Below are 17,417 nucleotides of genomic sequence, written 5' to 3'. Positions count from 1 at the left end.
AGAGTAAGGCTTTGGCAGCCAAAGTAAAAAAGTATGTTGTACCCTCATGGCGTAACCGAAGCCTCACGGGATACAATAAGGCAAATTGAACCTTTTTGTGGAAAAGCAAGGAACAAGCCTGTGAGAACTCCTTCCGCTTCGCCAAAACCATTGGAGAATAGTCCTGAAAACATAAGATTTATTGCTTTCATAGATTAGAGGGCCTGAGGTCCAAAGAGCCCGCAAAATATCTTGGTTATGTGCCAATTAAGAAGCTTAAAAGGGAGCAGTTACCGGCTGGAGGAGAGTTGTGGGGTGACCCGTGGCTGGTCCTGGATTCCACAGCGGCGGCTTCTCTTCCTGCTGGGCGGCGCAGACAGGCATTCGCAGAGACGGACCCCTGACGTCACGGTCCGTCTCCAACATCGCTAAAGGCAGCCGCTGCTGTGGCAGTGCTTGGAGCAGTTACCGGCTGGAGGAGAGCTGTGGGGTGACCCGTGGCTGGTCCTGGATTCCACAGCGGCGGCTTCTCTTCCTGCTGGGCGGCGCAGACAGGCATTCGCAGAGACGGACCCCTGACGTCACTGGGTCCGTCTCCAACATCGCTAAAGGCAGCCGCTGCTGTGGCAGTGCTTGGAGCAGTTACCGGCTGGAGGAGAGTTGTGGGGTGACCCGTGGCTGGTCCTGGATTCCACAGCGGCGGCTTCTCTTCCTGCTGGGCGGCGCAGACAGGCATTCGCAGAGACGGACCCCTGACGTCACTGGGTCCGTCTCCAACATCGCTAAAGGCAGCCGCTGCTGTGGCAGTGCTTGGAGCAGTTACCGGCTGGAGGAGAGTTGTGGGGTGACCCGTGGCTGGTCTTGGATTCCACAGCGGCGGCTTCTCTTCCTGCTGGGCGGCGCAGACAGGCATTCGCAGAGACGGACCCCTGACGTCACTGGGTCCGTCTCCAACATCACTAAAGGCAGCCGCTGCTGTGGTTGCGGCCGCAGCCGCGCGGCCGCAGGGCGTGGCTGAAGGGGCGTGCCCTAAGGGGCGTGCCCTAAGGGGCACGCAAGGCCCCGTGGGAGCCCCTTAGGAGCCACGTGGAGCCCAGGAGCCCATAGTGGGTAACCTTCATTAGGGGTACATAGATCCAGTTTGGATCCTGCTTCCTATTATTGGATCCAAGAAGTTTATCCTATGTCTGCTGCAGTGAGGACGTCGTTGGAATTTTTCTTATTTTAACAATGCCGAAAAGACGGGGAAGGAATACCGGAGGAGCCTCCCGGCGATCCTTAACCCCAGCGGTTACTATTGATGATTTTCTCCGACGCCTACAACGGGAACAAGAAGGGTCGGGTTCTAGCTCGTTGGGGACACCGCCGGAGAGCGGTGCAGTGGGTGCCCCTGAGCATGATGTCACTCTTAGTCCCGATGTTAGGACGCCACCCCTTCAACCGACGCCACAAGCTGCAAGCTCTCCAAGGGACCAGAATCCACCTGAGGAGGTGGGTTTCTCTTTGTCCACAGAGGCTAGTATGGAGAGCTCGCTGAATATGACAACGCAGAGAGGAATGATCTCTCTGCAAGGGCTTGTGACCGGGACAACAGAAGTTGGGGGAATACAAGACGTCACTGAGGTAAAGCTAACTTCAGAACATTTAGTTACTACACCATTACAACTTTTCTCACCTACAAAACCTCCTACAGTCACACTCGAAGCATTATGGGACTTGGTGGTGAATTTGGGAAATTCCTTAAATCCTCAAATAAAAAGTCTGGATAAAGAATTAAAAGAACAAAAGGAAGAAATAAAAGTTTTAAAGCAGGATATGTTACAATTTAAAACAGAGTCACAAGATACAAATAAGGAGTTAATGTTATTAAAACAAAATCAAGATATGTTGGTAAAAGATAATATATTACTCAGGAAGAAGTTGGAAATGCAGGAGAATAATGGTCGAATAAATAATTTGAGATTTATAAATTTTCCAAAGATCCTGTCAACTTCTCCCAGAGAAATGGTGAAAAGATATTTTATGGAAATTTTGGAAATTCCTGAAAATTCCTTACCTCCTCTTACAAGAGTGTATTACTTACCTGCTAAGCCCCAATTCAAAGAAGAAAACATGGAGGAACCCCGGGAGAGGTCATTGGACATTTCAGCAATATTGGAACAATCAGATAGAGAGTTGGCGGTTCCAGCTACTCTCTTGTTGTCTGTGGCTTTGGCTCCAGACAAGGATTGGATATTAAAACTTTTCTTTAAAAATAGGTCTAAAGACTTCCTGGGGCAACATATTCAGATTTTCCCTGATGTCTCCAGAAAGACTCAAAAAAGAAGGAAAGAATTTTTAATTTTAAAACCTGGAGTGACTCAAATAGGGGGTAGTTTTTTCTTGAGATATCCATGTAAATGTGTAGTTAGATATTTATCATTGAAATATATATTTACAGAGCCATCTCAATTGATTAGTTTTCTCTCAATGAAACGTCTTGAAAAAGGAATAACAACGTAATAACGCCTATGAGAAATTAGTTCCCCGCACTTTAGTTAGACAAGGATTTTTCTTGCTTAATTAATTTGATGTATATAAGTTCTGCTCTTAATAATGGATCCAATAATATTGAGGACTAGTGTGAGAACAGCTAGATTGGTATTTCCTTGTAGCAAATATTAATTTTGGAATTATAGTTTAATATGTAGTTTGATCTCACTTTTCTGTACAAGATGTATATGCTTGGTAATATTGTAAAATGTTATAAATAAAATATTAAAAAAAAAAAAAAAGCTTAAAAATAACAGTACGGGCCCTCAAGCCCAGTGCTCCCAATGGGTCCAACCTATGAGCCCGCTCAATTTGTAAGGGGCCATGAGGCAGTTGAAGATGCAGGGACTTTGTGAGCCAAGATTCCAAAAAGGAGCAGAGCTCTCCATCTTTGACGGCCTCAGACAAACCAATGAGATGCAGATTCCCCCTATGGGACCTGTTCTGCAGGCCATCAATCTTCGCTTCCAGAGCAGAGACCTGTTTTTGGAGTCAGCGGTGATCCTCTTCTCTGCGCTGCACCGTGTCTTCGATGGTAGACAAGCACTTTTGGTAAGTAGAAAACTCCACTTGTAGTCTCTAGTCGAGTATCCACCACATCTAATTTATCTACGAGCGGCTGCAGTTTGGTAGTAAGGGAGCCTTCCAGTAGCAGTTTCACTTCCTGCACTACCTCCGCTAGTCATTCTGAATTGATCGTTGGTGCAGGAGAGCAGTTGCCCTCCGCCATCTTAGATTCTGTGCTGTGCACCCAGTCGCCACCTTAAAGGGTAGGTTTTGTGGACACGAGGTATTTTGCCACCCAAGATCAGCTGAAAAGCAATCTCCATCATTGCACAAGAACGGTTTGTAGTAAATAAGAGATGTTTTAGCAAGCAAAACTAAGCAAAATGAGGGGACAGTGCGGGAGCAAACACCGCTCACCAGCACAACATCAAGTGACCTCTCTTGCAAATAATTATTTTAATCTCTCTGCTATGGTCTTGTCTTCCCTGGGAGTCCCTTCTATCCTTCAGTTGCCTAGAGTGGTTCAACTGATTCTCTTCCTGGCTTCTTGCTTATGTGCATTTATGCCACACAGGTATTTAAATGTCTCTATCATATCTTTCTTCTGCCTTTCTACAAAGAATACATATTAAGATCTTGAAGTCTGTTCCCAGATTCTCAGAAATCCAATATGGATTAGGACAAAAAAATTACTACCGAAGGGATGGGATAGGAACCAGCTATATATCTATGCACACCTTGACATTAACATCAGCTTTAAAAAAAATTGAAAGAGGGCCTCACCTTGATGAAAATGTATGCATGTGTTCAGTAATTTTGGCAAACAAAATGACTACTGATAAACTGGTAATAATATACTCTGCCAAAATGCTTGAAACAAATTGATGAATAATCTGCACTGAGATAATGTCAGTCACATAGATGAGACTAATATGAAAGCAGCATTTCAAGATGAGGTCTGGATTGATTGCCTGGGTCATAATCCCAATCTTGTACTCTCTGGTGGATTAAAAAACTGAGGTTGATCCTCAACAATATGGCTTACAAAATTGCTATAGAAGGGTGGAATATTGCCCCCAGATATCTCTTGACTCTAACTTGATCTGCTATAACATAGCCATAAAAAAACTATTAAAAAAATTATTTCTATACTGGAATACCATTGAGTTCTATGTGGCTTACAAAATAGAATAAAAAACTGCACATATACAGTTGAATGTAATACATTCATTTCCTAAAAATTTTGTAAACAAATACGTTTTCAGTTGTCTCTTAAAATGCTGATATGAGCAAGAGGTGCTATTACAGAATTCAAATCTTTATCCCATATTGCAGCTTGAAATGAGAGGAGACAATGCTATTTTTAATATTGACAGCCTTTGAAGGGAGAGTGCTTTGAGTTTACAAATGTGAACGAATCCACAAGACAATTAGGTGCAAGGCTGAACAATACCTTACAACAAATGCAACCAAATTTAAAGCTCGACTGGCAACCAATTAAATTCATGGAAAAAGGGGTGACATGATGAAACTTTTTCAGACTACAGATCAGTCAAATGACAGCATTCTGAATAATACACAATCTAAATAGAGTTTTTTGGCAGCCAGCAACGTGGAGAACATCACAATGAAATTATGCGCTATTGAAGCATATTTGGACATCTCATCTTTCAGATTATTGTCCTTCCAAGCCCTTGTTTCTTGCTCTTGGACCCCTCGCCCTTGTGCACCCTTTGCTTTCTCCCCAGGCCCCGGCTGCCTACTTGCAACGTGCCCTTCCGGCGCTCAGTGCCGGGTGCCGCTCCCTGCGCACGCGCGCACCCAGTGCACTGTAGCTGCACGTGCTGTGACGCATGTGCAGCCAGAAGGCGGGAAAAGGCGGGAGGGTTTAGGGCGTCGACTTGGAGCCGGTGGTAAGTTGTGGGGGGGCTGGCTCAGAGCCTCCTCATTGTCGCTGTTTCACTGCCCCCCTCCCTGAGCAGTTCTCTATCCAGTCCAACCCCAAATATGACTTTTGGGAGGGGGGGGGGGGTCGTTCCCACACAGGGACTGTGGCTGCGTCTCGGTTGGAGAGGGAAACGTGGCTCAATCCTTCGCCAAGGCCGCTTTTCTTTTTTATTATCATTTATTGATTGATTTATATACCTAAATGAAACATTTTGTAACAGAAAAGAGTTTAGCTCTCAAATTAAGCAAATAAAAACAACTCACAGGTCCTTAGACCCTAAAGACTCAAAACTCTTATAATAGCCCACATAAGAGAGAGAGACAATTCCCATCTAGAGAGAATATAAAACAAAGCACAACTGTAGTGATACTTCCTCAAATTATGAACTGGACCTTCTACTTGGGGTCTATTAGGATTGCCTCACACTCAAGCACTATGCATTGCTATCCCTTTCCCTTCAAGAAAAAATTGTAACTGGGAGGGTTCAAGAAATACATAGGAATTCACATTTACAGGGATATCTAGGTTGAAATTATACCACACGTTGCTTTAACCCCAGGAACTTCTTTCTCCTGGTCTGAGTTGTTTTCCAGGCGTCTGGGAACATGGACATCTTACTTCCTCTCTTAGTCTAAAAAATAGTCTTAGGAGAGCCTCTTTATCCTGATGGAAAACAAATGTCACCAGAAGAGTCGCTCGACTAGTAACCTCATCCTCTGAGGATTCCAAAATATCTGTAATATTAATAGCTTCTGAAGCCTCAGGTAGAACCCCCGGTGTAGAGGATTGTTTTTTCAATGCTGGCAAAAAATATATTTTAGGAAGTGGAGGAAGTCCATTCTCAGGGAACTTAAATATTTTTTTCAAAATTTTATAGAAGGAGTCTTTTGGAGAGATTGTCAACATTCTAGGAAAGTTCAATATCCTAACATTCAAAAACTTAGTGTAATTCTCAAAGGGCTGGTGCTTTTCTAACATGATCCTTCTTCTCCTTCATTTTCTTAGCATTTTGGGCAAATGAGTTGCACTTCAGAGTGTCCAAAGACCTTTTACCACAGGCTGTAGAAAGCCCACCAAGAAAATGCGACGGAAACAGAGCAGCAACAGGAGGACAAACGGGCCTCAGTCTCATGAACTAATCCTGGACCTAGAGCAGAAGTCAGGGTCGCACAAGTTTCAAACACCGATGGAAACAAACTGCGGTGAAAAGGCTCAAATGCTGAAAACTGGTGGGGTGAGTAGAAAAAGGATGAGATCAACAACAAATGGAAAAGACACATGTGTGCTGGGCCCCCCAAGATCTTGTAACTCAACTGTGGAAAGTCAGGAGAAACTGAAAGGAGAAAGAACAACTATTACCTTCACCTCGGAAAAGCCATCTCATTCTAATGTGGATTCAAATCATAACATGTTATCAGAGGAGAGGTGCCCTGAGTCTGCTGCAGGCTCTGAAACCACATTTCTAAAGAAAGGGCAAAGTGAGTTAGTTCAAGAGGCTGACCAACTTCTGGTAAAGAAGAGCTTTAGAGAAACAGTAGAGACAGCCTGCAAAACTGAAAGTGAAATGTATTCAGCCACACAGACAAATAAAGCTAGAACTGGCAAGGAAAATCTGGCAGATAGGTTTCTTGAAAAGCAATGTGGTAAAAGTGGTGGCAACAATCATTCAAAAGAAGGCAATACACCTACAAAAGCACTTGAGCTGGAATCCTGGAGCCAAGTTTCAGCAGAATTTTCAGACACAGCTCAGCAAAGTATTCTTTATAGGTTTTCAAATTTCCTTGGAGTTGATCCTTCTGAGTCTTGTCCCACTTTATCCAAGGCAGAAGACGAGTTAGGAGCACAAAAGTTAGACTTGATCTCTCTCACTGCAGAAGATGAAAAGCGGTCCCTTCCCAGAAATATGAAGGTAAAGAAGCAAAAGAAACAAAGAGAAAAGAGGGCAGTGTTCGGTGCTCCATCAGTCCAGTTTCAAGCAGGGCTTGAATCTGAGAGTCTGGGAGATTCATCCTCTAATGACATTCTGTTGAGGGATAATAATAGCAAGGATCCCACCCTTAATGTGAACTCAGTAACTGCAGCACTTGATCCACCTATAGGGGATTCATTTGCAGAGAGTGAAACTGTATCCAGAAAAGGTTCAGCCTTTTGTCCACCCATATGTTTTGATGCTTTTGTCTGTACTTTTCCCCTGAGCAAGACCAAGCCTGGGACCTGTAAACTCCAATGCAATGAATCTGCAGTAGAAAGACTTATGTTAGCAGAGGCTGAACTGCCCAGACAGACACCAGGTCTAGAGGTGAATCATATGCAACCTTCTCTTCAAAACCTAGCAGATTGTAGGGTGCTTGTCCCAGCTTCAAATTCTTTGGAAGAAGCTACCCAGAAGCAGCCAGATGCCAAAGAACAGGGTGTATCAGATAACCAAACAGATGAAGTGAAGGGTAGCAGTTCTGATTCCTGGTATTTGACAGACATGACTCAGAAGTTACAAGTTATAGATGTGGGGAACCAAGTCTCTCAGAATGGTGACAGTGCCATGCATCATCTTTCTACCTTGAGTTCTGTGAACAACCCAGAGTTAGTTCCGGTTCATGAGTCTGGAAGAGTCACTAGTAGAAATGGCCTGTGCATGGTGCTTGCTGAGGCAGGGAATGTAGCTCTAGGAGTAGCTGATACCAAGGAATCTTGTGCAGATGTACAAAGGTTTCTCAGTATCATGACCCTGGATACTGACAACACTGGGGAGACTGGAGACAATGAGATACAGGAAGCTTTGACACTGGGTCTCCTGGAACAGGTCAGAGATGGAAATGTCTTTAATGCAGGAGAAACATGGATGACCAGTACAGCCAAAAGCACAGATTGTGCACAGGTATGTTGTTTTCCTTCAAATATGTGAATAGGGGATTTGATGGAATGCAATTTCTCTTTTTTTTTATTTGCAGTTTCATGATACAGATGTTTAAATTAAAAAAAAAAAATTGTGAATGACTGCTCTACTGCATTTAAGCAAGAAAATAAAAATTCAGAGGAAATACTCCAGGGCGCAGTACGGGCAGGGCAATTCATGCTCTTTTATAGAATTGCTACCATAGTTCCTGTCTCAGATCCGGCATGAGCCAGAATAGAAATAAATATTCCTCTGTTGTGACATATGTCCACCTTTAGCATATCACTGAATTACATAAAACAAATCCCAAACTGAGTTAGTGAATAAACAAAAAAATAAAGCAATTGAGGAGGAACCTTTCTTTATCAGAAGGAAAGTTACACATTTTCTGTTCAGCATTCATGAGTCAAGCATAGGAGTCTTCTCTTTCTCTTGGAAATCCAGTTGCATTTGTGCTTCTCCACGCTCTGTTCATCTAAATGAGCCTTAAAATGTCCCAGATTTATATTTCTAACAAAGTACCATATTAACATACTCATATTGTACTTTGGGGGAGGCGCCTAAGTTATTTAACAAACGCCATTTAAAATGGCAAAAAACCCCATCCCAATGTTAAAGTGCCTAAATAATACCTTCCGGAATCGCACCTACTTAGGCGCTTTAAGTCACCTAATGCTACTTTGGGCATGACTAACGCCAGAAGTGCCTACATAGGTGTGATTCACGAGAAGGATAGGCCCTGGAAATGTAGACCCGGAAAACCCTGGCTTACTTTTCCAGCACCTGTCTTTTGCGGAGGCGCTTTTGTGTGATTGACCCCCCTTTCGGCAGCTGCCGATATCAGCGTGCTATATAGTGTGTTTAAATGCTTTGAAAATGAGTTCCTGTATTAGTTTTGCTTCTGACACAGCTATATTCAGTTGGAAACTCCTAAAGGAAAAAGGATGATGCATCATGTTAGCCAGTGAGATGCTGGAAAGGACAATTGACCTCCTCTAACTTGCCCAGTTCTGTACTGTCTGCTAGGCAGTGTCTGATGCCCCATAGAGGAACAGCGGCAAGTGTGCATGTCATATGTGTATCTTTGTTAAACTGATTTTGTTGTTGCATTGTTAAAAAGCAATAAAAATGCTGAAATACAGTAGGGATAGGGGGTGTGTGTGAGGGAAGTTGGGGGTTGTTTTAAACACTCTTTTATAGAGTTCTTTTGTTGTATTTGCTGATCCTAATAGTTTTTGTGTTCGGACATGAGTATTGTTATACAGTGGAACCTTGGTTTACGAGCATAATTCGTTCCAGAAGCATACTCGTAAATCAAGTTACTCGTATATCAAAGCAAGTTTCCCCATAGGAATGAATGGAAACTCGCTTTGATTGGTTCCACCAAACCCCCCCCCACCCGAGGCTACCGGCGCTGCTCCATCACCCCCTCTCCCCCGCTCTAACCGGCATCGCACCCCCATGAACTGGCATCGCAAACCTCCCCTGCGAACGCCCCCCCCCCCCGCGAGAACCGCATTGCACCCCGTGCTGAAAGCGGCATCCGTCCGCTCTTCCTCTCAAACACGCTCCTTACCCCTTCTGCTGGTTGTGAGAGTGAAAGCAAGCTCCCGCCTCTGCGCATGCTCAAGGCCTTCTGACTCGGTTTGCGAGGCAAAAGTTTGCTGAGTGTTTTGCTCGTCTTGCAAAACACTCGCAAACCGAGGTTCCACTGTATTATGATGCTACTTTGTTTACAGACTGTTATTGCTGTTATGTGTATTCTTGTGTATTTTGAAAATATTAATAAAAAAAAATTAAAGCAAGTGTAAACTTCCCCCCCAAATACCCTGAAATAAAAAAAAACAAAGTCAGGTTCATACCCTGGTCCTCTGGGAAACTTGGGCTCTTGAGGGCTACCCTAAAGAGACACCAGCTCTTTTTGCTCACTTGGGGTCCTTACTTGGACTCCTTGAACCCCAGGGGACGGAGCTTGAAGTTGAACACATTGCAATTAAGAGACTGGCATGGATTATGTAGGGAGGGGATCACTTGTCTTCCCCTCTTTTTTTTTTTTTTTTTTTGGGGGGGGGGGGAGAAGTCCCAGAAGCTATTTTGGAGCAGTTACTTTTTGGGTCGAGTGTTTGGTCTGACATTTTCAAGAGTATTTTCGGCATATCGATGGGCTGGTTTGGGGGTTGATTCCAGGTAGCATTTGATTCTGGGGGTGTTGGTTGGGAGGCGGTTTTTCTGTACAGATGGTGATGCAGATAATATTTTCACTTCTTGGTTATTATACACTACAACGTCTGATCAGTGTTCAGTGTATACAAAACCAACCCCACTCCCTCCCCTGATATTGTTACATTCAAACAATTGCAGTGGTGGCCGTACAAAGTTTCTTGAATTTATTTCTTTCCAAGAAAGGACAACGCAGCCTGTTTTATTATCCTGATTGTAATATATGATTGGCACATGTAAGCTGTTAAACTGATTTTTTAATATTAAATCTTTTTTATTGAAAATATAAGAAACAAGTAAACACTACAACGTCTGATCAGTGTTCAGTGTATACAAAACCAACCCCACTCCCTCCCCTGATATTGTTACATTCAAACAATTGCAGTGGTGGCCGTACGAACCAGTGTTACTTGTTTCTTATATTTTCAATAAAAAAGATTTAATATTAAAAAATCAGTTTAACAGCTTACATGTGCCAATCATATATTACAATCAGGATAATAAAACAGGCTGCGTTGTCCTTTCTTGGAAAGAAATAAATTCAAGAAACTCCAGGATAATACATCCTGTTCCCTTATAATAGCTGCAAGGCACATTTGATTGTGAAGTCCTTACATTCTATGTGAGGTTGGTTTGTTTTATAGTTAAGTAATTGTTCCTTAGACAAGAGGTTAAGTATTGTGGAATCTCAAACTACTACCTTGCAGTATGTCTCTACCTCTGCGGTTAAAGACTCATGTGCAATACATTCGAAATTAGAAATACAGTAATGGAAAATATATATAGGTCAAAAAATCTCCCCTTGGTCAATTTCCCAGTAACCCACCTGTTACCACCTGCGATAGTGATGGAAATTTTTTTAAGGAAATATTGGGATTGCCCAATGCAGAAAATTTTCCTATTTTGAATTTCTATTATGTTCCTCAGAAAAAGAAGCTTGAGTCTAATCAGGGAGTGGATCAACTGGTATCAACGGAAATAGATTTCACAGGTTTCTTGGAGGACAGTCAGGATTTGATCCAGACACGTTCCACCCTGGTGATAACCTGCATGAGTGAGATGGATAAGATGTTAATAATGAAATTATACTTTAAATGTCGAATGACAAAATTTTGTGGAAATTTGCTGAGGATTTTTCCCGATGTTTCCAGAGCCACCCAATTAAGGAGAAAATAATTTCTGAAGCTCAAGATCAGAGTGGTGGCTCTGGAAGCATAATTTTATCTAAAATTTCCGTGTAAGTGCCTTGTTAAATTGCAAGACACTGAGGGTCTCTTCTACTAGCGGTTTTAGCGCAGGGAGCCGTGCTGAATGGCCCGCGCTGCTCCCAATGCTCATTAAGTTCCTATGAGCATCGGGAGTAGCGCGGGCCATTCAGCGTGGCTCTCCTCGCTAAAATCTCTAGCGCAGTTTAGTAGAAGAGGGGGTGAATTTGTGTTTTGGGACCCCCACGCAGTTGCAGCAATTTTTAGTGGCTAGAGAGACAACATGATTACTATTTACCTATCGATAGAGGCGTGAGTATGAGTAAACCCTGTTTTTGTGAATGGACATGTGGTCCATTTGGTAATGGACTAGTAGTCCATTTAATCTTGTCTTTTGGTTTTTTTCTCTAAGACAAAAAGCATGTTTTCCCCAATAATGTGGGCATGAAAGGAACTTATGATTATGTAATATTTATTACTGAAAAATTTGTAAAAATTTATCCTTTTCATATTTTATTGTGAAATTGTAATGATGAAAATTTATTTAAAAAAACCCCCAAAGTAATTGTAACAGTGGAAAATTATTTTTCTCATACAGTAAGATAAATAGCTTGTTATAAATAGTAATAGCTGTGTTCACTGATGTACTTCTGAAAGTTTTATTAAGTATTAATAGTTGCATTTTTTTCATGTCAAAGGATGAAGAGGGACCTTTTGCTCATCAACCTTTTGGTGTCAAGCTTGTGTATTATGTATGTTTCTAGTTTCTGTTTCTCATTTTGTCATTTGACTTTGCATTTATTAACTTTGTTAGTGATTAAGAATATAAGAACACAAGAATTGCCACTGCTGGATCAGACCAGTGGTCCATCATGCCCAGCAGTCCGCTTCCGCAGCGGCCCCCAGGTCAAAGACCAGCGCCCTAACTGAGACTAGCCCTACCTGCGTATGTTCTGGATCAGCTGGCTAAGTCTCAACGGCCAAAATTGTACCACCCTTGTGCTTGGCTGCTGAAATTAGCTGGCGAGCTGCTGAATATTGGCAGTGACCGGCTCTGTTGCATAACATAGAGGGCACTGGCCAATCAGCTAAGCAGGATAGTCAGCTAGCCAGCTCCCCCGCTGAATATTTGTGGGTAACTGACTATGTGCTATTTAGACAGACGGATGCCGTTCCTGGCCGTCTAAGTAGTGCTGATTATCCCAGGACAAGCAGGCAGCATATTCTTGACTGATGGGTGACGGCACCGACGGACACTTTTAGAGTGATTGCACTCTAAGAACTTGGAAAGTTCTAGATGCCGCACCGCGCATGCGCGAGTGCCTTCCCGCCCGACACAGGCGCGCGGTCCCCAGTTTCTTTCCGCGGAGCTAAGAAGACGCGTTTTTCAACGGCTGTTGAAATTTTTTTCTACTTGCCTTCCCGCTCGCGTAAACCTTTTTGGCTTAATTTGCCTTTTTTCTTTGTTTCATTTTTGTAAAAAAAAAAAAAAAAAAAACTTTCATTTTTTTCTTCAGTTTTGGTTTTTCCCCGGCGGGGCCTTCTGCCACCATCGAGGCCTCGGCCTTCGATTTGGCTGAAGCCGTTTTCACGTTCATGCCCCCTCAGCCAGGGTTTAAAAAGTGCCAGCGGTGTGCTCGGCCTATATCTCTCACGGACCCACACAACTGGTGCCTACAGTGTTTGGGTCCTGAGCATCAGGCTTCCACCTGCACCCGCTGTGCCACCTTAAAAAAACGAACTCTAAAAAATCGCCAGATACAACAGCGATTACTGTTCGGTGCCGAGATGTCCGACCCCGTTCCATCGACACCTGCCTCGGCACCTACTCAATCGGTACCTTCTTCTTCGACGCCGCGTGACACCGCATCGGCATCCCAGCACTCAGGTAAGCCGGCTAAGAAGCCTTCCCCGCTGGAGCGTCCTCCGGTCTCGAGTGCAGCGAGCCCAATCCTGCCGACCGTGAGGCGCCAGCGGAAGCGCTCCACCCCTATAGAGGTGAGTCCCTCGACATCGGGCTCCTCATCTCCGGGGTGTAGAGCGGCACCGCAGGTACCGCAGAAGAAAAAGGCGGTACCGGTGCCCTCCCTTGATGATCGCATTGCGGCCATCTTACAGGTACAGCTGAAGGAGCAGCTCCAACAACTCCTTCCAGCTATCCTGACACCGAACCTTCCGGTGCCGGTCTCGTCTGAGCCGTCGGTACCGAGAGTGGAACGACCTATTCTGTCTACTTCCTCTCTTTCGGTACCGTTACACTCGACCTCATTGGTGTCGATGCCAATTCTTGCACCGGAGCCGACAACTCAACACCAGTCGGTACAGACTTCGGCTCCGATGCAACCGGTAACATCTCCCGGTACCGCTTCGATGAGGTCGGGTAAGTCGGTACGCAAGTCCCGACACCTGGAACCATCCACCCCTGAGTCTCGGGATCGTACTTCCCATATTCGAGACCCTGATCTGTGGGGTGATTCCGAAGAGCCTTTTCTTTCAGAAGGTGAGTGTTCTTCGGGGGAGGATGAGCCTGATATTCCTGATCCATCCTCCAAACATGATTCCACGTCTTTTTCAGCATTTTTAAAAGATGTGTGAATCTCTCTCTATTCCTTTGGAGGCTGAGTCTAAAAAGTCTAAGGCATTTTTGGATGCTCTTGATTTTGACCAGCCTCCAAAGGAATTTCTGAAACTCCCTCTTCATGACATCTTGAGGGAGACATTTTACAAAAATTTAGAGACTCCTCTCACTGTCCCTGGAGCTCCCCGTAAATTGGATTCCCTATATAAAGTTATCCCCATTCCAGGTTTCGATAAACCCCAGCTTCCACATGAGTCTCTCCTCGTGGAATCCACATTGAAAAAGTCCTCAGGGGCTAGTGTGTATGCTTCTGTCCCTCCTGGTAGAGAAGGCAAAGCCATGGACAAATTTGGTAAGCGTCTCTATCAGAATGCGATGTTAGCCAATCGATCTGGCAACTATACTTTTCATTTTTCTTTTTATTTAAAGCATCTCCTTACCACCATGGCTTCCTTTGAGCAGTACCTTCCTGAGAGGAAACGGTCGGCTTTTCACCAATGCTCTTCTTCTCTTTTTCAGCTCAGAAAATTTATGGTAAGATCTATATATGACACCTTTGAACTTACCTCTAGAGCAACGGCCATGTCTGTGGCCATGTGCCGCTTAGCCTGGTTAAGGGTGTCCGAACTGGATGTTAACCATCAAGACCGGTTAGCAAATGCACCTTGCTTAGGGGATGAGCTGTTTGGAGATTCCATGGACTCAACGACCCAAAAGCTCTCTGCTCATGAAACACGCTGGGATACCCTTCTTAAAACCAAAAAGAAGGCTCCGCCAGCACGTCCTTTTAGACAACAATCCACTTACCAACGCCGTTATGTGGCTCGTCCCTTACAGTCTGCTCCTCAACAACCTAGGAGGCAGCGTCAACAACAGAGGCAAACTCCTAGACAGCAACAACAGCAACCTGTCAAGCAGCCTCCACAACAAAAACCGACTCAGCCCTTTTGACTTCATTCTCCAGGGCATAGCCAGCATCCAACCTTCACATCTCCTGCCTCAACCTATAGGAGGGCGTCTATCTCTTTTTCTCAGCCGGTGGGAAGTAATCACTTCGGACCAATGGGTCCTCAACATCATCCACCACGGCTACTCTCTCAACTTTCAAACCCTCCCGGGCACAAGTCTACCAAAAGAGTCTGCTTTGCATACTCCCCAATCTTCCCTCCTCCTTCAGGAGGTTCAATCCCTCCTCCTTCTGAACGCCATAGAGGAAGTTCCTCCGGAGCAAAAGGGGCAGGGATTCTACTCCCGTTATTTCCTAGTTCCCAAAAAAACAGGAGATCTCAGACCTATCCTAGATCTTCGCGATCTCAACAAATGCTTAGTCAAAGAGAAGTTCAAGATGCTCTCCTTAGCAACTCTTTACCCTCTTCTCAATCAAGACGACTGGCTATGTTCCCTCGATCTCAAAGAAGCATACACTCACATACCGATCAATCTGGCCTCCAGACAGTACCTACGTTTCATGATCAATCATTGTCATTACCAGTACAAGGTACTACCTTTCGGCCTAGCCTCCTCTCCAAGAGTGTTCACCAAATGTCTGATTGTGGTAGCAGCTTTTCTACGTTCCCACCACCTTCAGGTGTTTCCTTACCTAGACGATTGGTTGATAAAGGCAAATTCATCTCAGACAGTTCTTCAGGCCACCAACCAGACCATCTTATTTCTGCGTTTGCTGGGATTCGAGATCAATCTACCCAAATCTCATCTTATCCCCACGCAGAGACTTCAATTCATTGGAGCAGTCTTAGACACAATCCTCATGAGAGCGTTTCTGCCATCCAACCGTCTTCAAACGCTTCAATCTCTATATCAGCAGGTGCTTCCACAACGTTCCATCTCTGCAAAGCAAATGATGATACTCTTGGGTCACATGGCCTCCACAGTTCATGTCACACCACTTGCCCGTCTGCATCTGCGCACTCCTCAATGGACCCTGGCTACTCAGTGGTCCCAAGCGATGGATCCTTGCTCACGTCACATATCTGTGACCTCATCTCTTCGTCAGTCTCTACAATGGTGGTTAACATCCTCAAATCTATCCAGAAGTCTTCTGTTCCATCTACCTCCTCATCAACTTGTCATCACCACCGACGCTTCCCCTTATGCTTGGGGAGCTCACTTGAACGAGTTCCAAACTCAAGGTCTTTGGACAGCCCAGGAAAAGAAGCATCACATCAATTTCCTGGAACTCAGAGCGATGTTTTATGCCCTCAAGGCCTTCCAACATCTTCTATTTCCTCAAGTTCTCCTATTGTGCACAGACAATCAAGTTGCAATGTACTACATCAACAAGCAGGGTGGGACGGGCTCTCGCCTCTTGTGCCAGGAAGCCCAGAAGATCTGGACTTGGGCCATGAATCACCATCTATTCCTGAAAGCTATCTACATTCAGGGAGCACAGAATTCCTTAGCGGACAAGCTCAGCAGAGTTCTCCAGCCTCACGAGTGGACACTCGATCCTCTCACTCTGCAGTCCATCTTCACTCAGTGGGGCACTCCTCAGATAGACCTCTTTGCAGCTCCTCACAATCACCAGCTGCCCCTATTCTGCTCCAGACTCTACTCTCCTCACCGTCTGGCAGCGGATGCATTTCTCCTCGACTGGTCCAATCTGTTTCTGTATGCTTTCCCTCCTCTGCCTCTCATGTTGAGAACCTTGTTCAAGCTCAAGAGGGAACGAGCCACCATGATTCTGATTGCTCCGAGGTGGCCCAGGCAACATTGGTTCTCCCTTCTACTTCAACTCAGTTCCAGGGAACCTTTTCTTCTTCCATTGTTTCCTTCTCTGCTTACACAGCAGCAGGAGACCCTTCTACATCCCAACCTCCAGTCTCTGCACCTGACAGCTTGGTATCTCTCGGGCTGACTTCTCATGATACACTTTTGTCTCAGCCTGTTCGTTCAATTCTGGATGCCTCCAGGAAACCGGCCACTCTGCAATGTTACCATCAGAAGTGGACACGTTTTTCTTCCTGGTGTCTCCTCCATCATCATGATCCCACTTCCCTTGCAGTGGAGACCTTGTTGGATTATCTCCTTTCTTTGTCTGACTCTGGCCTCAAGTCTTCTTCAGTCAGAGTCCACTTAAGTGCTATTGCGGCGTTTCATGAGCCAGTCCATGGAAAGCTCCTCTCAGCTCATCCCTTGGTGTCCAGGTTCATGCGGGGTCTTTTTAATGTGAAACCACCTCTTAAAGCCCCTCCTGTTATCTGGGATCTTAATGTAGTTCTTTCCGCCTTAATGAAGCCTCCATTTGAACCTTTGGCTACCGCTTCTTTCAAGTTTCTCACTTGGAAGGTACTTTTCCTTATTGCTCTTACCTCTGCCAGGAGGGTCAGTGAGCTACATGCACTAGTTGCAGATCCACCTTTTACTGTCTTTCATCATGACAAGGTGGTTCTGCGTACACATCCAAAGTTTCTCCCTAAGGTCGTCTCTGAATTTCATCTCAATCAATCCATTGTTCTGCCTGTCTTCTTTCCGAAACCTCACTCACATTCTGGAGAACAGGCTCTGCATACTTTGGACTGTAAACGGGCTCTGGCT

The sequence above is a fragment of the Geotrypetes seraphini genome, chromosome 8 (genome assembly GCF_902459505.1).
Source record: "Geotrypetes seraphini chromosome 8, aGeoSer1.1, whole genome shotgun sequence".
Lineage (NCBI taxonomy): Eukaryota > Metazoa > Chordata > Amphibia > Gymnophiona > Dermophiidae > Geotrypetes > Geotrypetes seraphini.
Note: the sequence above shows the minus strand (reverse complement) of the source record.